Here is a 6,927-nt window from a genome sequence, read left to right on the forward strand (position 1 = left end):
AGGAGGGAGGGAAGGAGGGAGAGAGGGAAGGAGAGAGAGTTAGGGAGAGAGAGAGAGGGGGAGGGATAGAAAGAGGGAAGGAGAGAGAGAGAGAGAGAGAGAGAGAGAGAGGGAGGGAGGGGGATATATTTTATGGTATATGCAGATTGGCAAGTACCTATGTGAGAATAATACTTTTAGTTTTAATAACATTTTATTAAAGAATTCACCCAATGTCAATGGGTTATCAATTTTTTCTTTAGTGCTGTGCAAGAATCCCTCAGTCTGGAGGAAGCTTCATGTTTGTAGGAATACTTAGATGAACGTTGAAAGAAGCACCTTAGCAACATAATTTGTATCCTTTCACCAATGAAATGAAAAGTTGGAAAGATATACTTTGCCTATGAGGTCCTAGTGTTTGGTATGATCATATTAAAAGAAAAGAGGCTGTAGGGGTTAGCCCTCATGCTAAATGTAATTCTAAAGAAAATAACATTTGGAATACCACTGGTCAGCTTTAGAACTTTGGTTTAGAACAGCTTTAGAACTTTGGTGCAGTGTTCTCACAAAAGAAACCTTTAAGAATAGGCGGATGGTGGCATATTGTTCTTTATATTCTAATAATTGAGGTTGCCGTTTTCAAAGCTGTGCATGAGCACAACATTTTTTGCAACAAGAGGTTCCTACCTTAATAAATGTTGCAAGTTTAATGGAAGGTTCTCACAATTGGCAGCCCCAAGGAAAATAAGGAACCAGCAGGTGACCCAGCCTACTGGCTCCTACAAAAATATCTGTTATACATTGAGAAGCACTTTAACATAGTAAATATATAAAATAAAAAAGTATTTGCAGGGAAAAAAAACATACAAAAGCAACAGTGGAATTTTACCGATGAGAAATATTCCACTGGTAGATTTATTCCCCATCTCCTTGGCCTGTCACAGTTATTTTTTTCTATTTGAATTCAGGATATAGCCGTGTTTTTATGTGGGTTTGATTTGGAAAAAGATCAGATGCCACATTATTCTGAAAGAGACTGAAACATCTTCTGACAAATCTTCTTCTCCAAATGTCCCAAGATATTACACGCTTCCCCACATGGCGAGGCAGCAATATTTCATCTCTCTCCAACGGAAATCTGCTCCCTGATCAAACTCTCTGAATGTGTCAAGAGCCTAATTTACGGAATTCAAAATGGTAATGGTGATCTGGTTACTGCTGCGAACTGAGATGCTGTTATAAAACATCTTCTCAGTCCACAAAGAAAAAAATTACAGAAAGCGAAATAAATCTTAAATTAAGCAATTCATCAAATTCATAAAGCTATTTTTCCCTAACGCTGATCTCCAGGGAGAGAAAAATAGGGTTTTTGTACCATAAAATCATTTTTATTTTAATAAATTGACAGACACAAGTTGGTTTTACTGCCACCTTTAGGCAAATCCTGCCTCCAGCCATCATGCCTCAGTTTTGTAAGCAAGCGGTATAAAAAGCCAATAGTACAGAAGAGTGGAACTTTGTTCCTCATTGGACTTCAAGAAAAATATCTTACTGTAAGTACAATTGTATTTTCTAAACTGTCCATTGAGGGACACATGATAACAGTAATTCTCTGACACGTAACGTCCAAAAGGAGAAATTCAAATGAGGAATCTTACCACAAGAGTTGGAGAAGGAATCAACACTCGAACCAGGTCTTAATGTCACATAACAATAAACAAAAATGTATCAGTACTTGTATCTGTGAGGACTCGGACAAGTATCAGTACTTGTACTCGCAAAACTGGTATCGGTGCATCCCTTATATATGTTTATAAAAACAAAATCATACATTAAAACAGAGATGTACAAATCCCTGGAGCTCCGTGTGCTCCTTACAAATGACAGATGCCTCCTAACTTTTGAGTTTTTCTCTAGTCTAGTCTTGGAGCTGGAAAAGTATCTGTACTTGTACCGAGTACAGTACTTGGTATCGGTGCATCCCTAGTTTTCCGTATAAATCACTTATTTACAGTTTTGTATTTCTTTGGTTTTCACAATTCCCCCTTTTTACAAAACTTGTTATTTATTAACATTGATACAGTTTTCTCCTACGAAGTTTACATGCTTGGTTCCCTGCAAACATCAGTGCAGTAACATAGTAACATGAATAACACAGAGCAGGTATTCTGCATTACAATACAGAAGCTTGGCGTGTCATTGTCTGTCATAGCCATACATTGGTCCCTACATAAATTCAGCATGTTAATCCATACAGAGAGAGCGACTCTTTTGAAGACTTCTAGACCTTCAGCGAGTCACGGAGCTTTTCTGTTCAGTGTACAACATTAATCTGAGCACTCTAAAACAATCTATTTATTTTTCTTCTCCACTGATGGGTACTTAGCTACTCTGGAATTGAAACCAACTTAAAGAAAATAACATTAAGGTAAAAAATGTATCCTCTGAAAGTAACTGAAACCTGAATTCAAGTAAAAACAAACTAGAAAAACTGAAAAGTTTGATGCCAGAAGGGAATGCTTGCAATTGCAAAGAGGGAAAAAAAATCTAAGATTTCCTACCCATAATTGTTCGTTGTTAGGCTACAGAGTCAAAGGAGGTCAGGCTTCCAGCATCGGTACGTCACTTTTTAAAGGGTCAGTCCACCGAAAACTGATATATCATCTTTTGGTAAATGATGGACATTAAAGGTCGCTTTTGCAACTATGAGTTTTAACCATTACAATAATGAAATGTTGCTTATTAAAGAAATAACCTGTACTACAGGATTATGTTTATACCAAGTGCCATCAACATGAGGGACACATGATAACAGTAATTCTCTGACACGTAACGTCCAAAAGGAGAAATTCAAATGAGGAATCTTACCACAAGAGTTGGAGAAGGAATCAACACTCGAACCAGGTCTTAATGTCACATAACAATAAACAAAAATGTATCAGTACTTGTATCTGTGAGGACTCGGACAAGTATCAGTACTTGTACTCGCAAAACTGGTATCGGTGCATCCCTTATATATGTTTATAAAAACAAAATCATACATTAAAACAGAGATGTACAAATCCCTGGAGCTCCGTGTGCTCCTTACAAATGACAGATGCCTCCTAACTTTTGAGTTTTTCTCTAGTCTAGTCTTGGAGCTGGAAAAGTATCTGTACTTGTACCGAGTACAGTACTTGGTATCGGTGCATCCCTAGTTTTCCGTATAAATCACTTATTTACAGTTTTGTATTTCTTTGGTTTTCACAATTCCCCCTTTTTACAAAACTTGTTATTTATTAACATTGATACAGTTTTCTCCTACGAAGTTTACATGCTTGGTTCCCTGCAAACATCAGTGCAGTAACATAGTAACATGAATAACACAGAGCAGGTATTCTGCATTACAATACAGAAGCTTGGCGTGTCATTGTCTGTCATAGCCATACATTGGTCCCTACATAAATTCAGCATGTTAATCCATACAGAGAGAGCGACTCTTTTGAAGACTTCTAGACCTTCAGCGAGTCACGGAGCTTTTCTGTTCAGTGTACAACATTAATCTGAGCACTCTAAAACAATCTATTTATTTTTCTTCTCCACTGATGGGTACTTAGCTACTCTGGAATTGAAACCAACTTAAAGAAAATAACATTAAGGTAAAAAATGTATCCTCTGAAAGTAACTGAAACCTGAATTCAAGTAAAAACAAACTAGAAAAACTGAAAAGTTTGATGCCAGAAGGGAATGCTTGCAATTGCAAAGAGGGAAAAAAAATCTAAGATTTCCTACCCATAATTGTTCGTTGTTAGGCTACAGAGTCAAAGGAGGTCAGGCTTCCAGCATCGGTACGTCACTTTTTAAAGGGTCAGTCCACCGAAAACTGATATATCATCTTTTGGTAAATGATGGACATTAAAGGTCGCTTTTGCAACTATGAGTTTTAACCATTACAATAATGAAATGTTGCTTATTAAAGAAATAACCTGTACTACAGGATTATGTTTATACCAAGTGCCATCAACATGTGCTTTGCTAGAACACACATGATCACCTGCAAAGCAAGCCATTCCTCACTTGGTCACCAATCTATGGGGCACCGAGATGTGTATGGCTAATCTCAGATCTAATCTGCTAATCAGGAGATTCACATTTTGGTAGTGTATGACTCTTACAGGAAAGACCTACATGACCCATTCCTCACTTGGCCACCAAACTATGGGGCACCGAGATGTGTATGGCTAACCTTAGATCTAATCTGCTAATCAGGAGATTCACATTTTGGAAGTGTATGACTCTTACAGGAAAGACCTACATGACCCATTCCTCACTTGGCCACCAAACTATGGGGCACCGAGATGTGTATGGCTAACCTTAGATCTAATCTGCTAATCAGGAGATTCACATTTTGGAAGTGTATGACTCTTACAGGAAAGACCTACATGACCCATTCCTCACTTGGCCACCAAACTATGGGGCACCGAGATGTGTATGGCTAACCTTAGATCTAATCTGCTAATCAGGAGATTCACATTTTGGAAGTGTATGACTCTTACAGGAAAGACCTACATGACCCATTCCTCACTTGGCCACCAAACTATGGGGCACCGAGATGTGTATGGCTAACCTTAGATCTAATCTGCTAATCAGGGGATTCACATTTTGGAAGTGTATGACTCTTTCAAGAAAGACCTACATGACCCATTCCTCACTTGGTTGTCAAACTATGGTGGGCTGAGAAGTGAATGGTCATTTTTAGACCAAATTCTTCAATAAGAGATTCATATTTAGGGAGTATCTGACCCGTCCTCTTGACTTTTATCTATTTCTATATTAAAATGAAATTCACTCTCATAATGGCCACATTGCACACTTACAGTATGTGGTCAACAAAACATTTTCAGTGGGGTTCCTTCATCGTCAATTTGGCAGGGCTGCTGAATGACCAGATTGTGCAAAAATGGCAATGTGCAAAAATGGCCAAACCAACTGAAGATTGGGTGGCCCATGTTCATGGCCAAGTTGTGCCTGATCTCTGGTTTGAAACCCACCTTAATGTGTGTCAAGTCTGGAGTAGAGGTAAAAATATGTGAGGACATGTCCTATTCATTTTCTGAATATTCACTGTGAACAGTGTACCTAAATGAACCTTAGAGACAAACATTTTGACTTTTGTAAAACTTGTTACAACTTGTGAAGGTCTACGATACTAGGAATGCTATCTTCACTAATTACCTCTACATACCGTCCCACCACAAAACATGACTCCCACGAGATAAACGAGGCAGTGTATAAAAACAAACAAGCATGGTTTAAGAGAAGGACCGATGACCTTGCTGATTTAATCACAGCTAAAAATTCAATCAAAAAAGAAAACAGTAAACATCGGCTTGTTTAACTGGAATCACGAAAATCTGAGGTGGCTTGGGCCCATAATAATGCTACAAAATAAACAGCAATAAATTCAATCACAAGTCAAGTGATTCCATCAAACGTGCAACAGTCTGTTGAATGCCTAACGATAGACAGGTGCTAGATAAGTTGGTTCTACTTAAAAAAAATATTTATTTATAACACAAAAAAGCAATAAGCAATGTGCTATATTAAATAATAATTAAAAAATCTTTAAAGAAGAACTCCAAGACAAGCTATCCCTTGCAGTAGGGCAACCAACGCATTTCAAGGGTTAACTGCTAATTTTTCTTTAGGGGCCGGAATACAGAAGATATACTCACCTGATCCTCGGGTCCTGCAGCAGTGAATGCTCACCCCTCTTCCCTTCCGCTCTGGCTGTGGTATGTCCATCGGCGTCCTCACGTCTAAATCAGGTGAATGGACTGCTTTGGATGACCAGGGGAGAAAAGGCTGTGTGGACAGTGTAAGCAGCCACGCGGGACTAAGGATCGGGTAAGTATATTTTTTTTATTTGGGACCTTAGACTAAAACGAGCAGTTAACCCTTGCAGTGCAGGGGTAGCCCCACTGCAAGGGTTAACTTCTTTACATTCCTGGCTTTCCTCTTTAATAAAAAACAGCTCAGTCCCTCCACATCAGTTTTCAGCATTGGGGTTTGTCAAACACCTAAATAGTGTTACTTACTGCAGAAAATCCATGGTCCCATCGCACTCCTGACCCCAAAATTCCTTCGAGAAGCGGGTGCTGCAGTAGACAACGGGTGGCAGCCGTAACAACCACAAGCAAAGACACCGGCACTCCAAAATGATAAGCAAACGTCTATTTATTGACGTGCAGCATAGCAGGTATAGCTATAGAGGATGACCTCTGCGACCCCGAAACATTCGTTGCTATACCTGCTATGCTGCACGTCAATAAATAGACGTTTGCTTATCATTTTGGAGTGCCGGTGTCTCTGCTTTTACTTACTGAAAACAGACCCTAACTATACCTCTATTTCAGCACCTAACCTTACCCCTAATTATTTATCCTGTCAGTTTTTGGATGACAGCGGCTCTGTAGCGTGGCCGAGCTCTGCACGATCCCTCTGTGCAGAGCAAACACCGGACTGATCGTCGGATCACTCCAGTGTTTGTAAATAACTGGGGACACATAGAACTATGTGTCCCCAGTTATCAATGAGCAGGCTGTGATTTACATCACTTCCTGTTCATTGAAGAATTTATGAATAGGGAATAGCACTCATTATAGAGGCTCCTCCCCATTCATAAACTGGTGATAGTAAAAATATTTTGCTATCATCAGTTTCTGAATGAGTGCTTCCCATTCATTGAGTGCTGGGGCTGCAGAAAAAGAAATTGAGGACTCTATGTCCTCAATTTCTTTTTCTATTTCAAAAGGGAAATGTTCTGTTTAGACCCCAGATATTTCACCGCAGCCCCCCCAACAGTAAAACAAAAAAAAAATATTCAAAAATAAATAGAAAATGTAAAAAAAATAAAATTAGAAAATAAATAAAATTATTAAAAAATAAATAAAAAATGTGTAAAAAAAA

General features: G+C 38.7%; 1 protein-coding gene across 1 annotated transcript in view; it reads right to left on the bottom strand.

Moving 5' to 3' along the window:
• SUPT3H (SPT3 homolog, SAGA and STAGA complex component) overlaps window positions 1-6,927 on the bottom strand; it is a gene marked incomplete at its 3' end in the record, with an annotated part of 341,779 nt that overhangs the window by 25,891 nt on the left and 308,961 nt on the right. The gene's annotated exons all lie outside the window — the stretch shown is intronic.

The sequence above is a fragment of the Nanorana parkeri genome, unplaced genomic scaffold (genome assembly GCF_000935625.1).
Source record: "Nanorana parkeri isolate BGI_ZX_2015 unplaced genomic scaffold, ASM93562v1 scaffold1396, whole genome shotgun sequence".
NCBI classification, from domain to species: Eukaryota; Metazoa; Chordata; class Amphibia; order Anura; family Dicroglossidae; genus Nanorana; species Nanorana parkeri.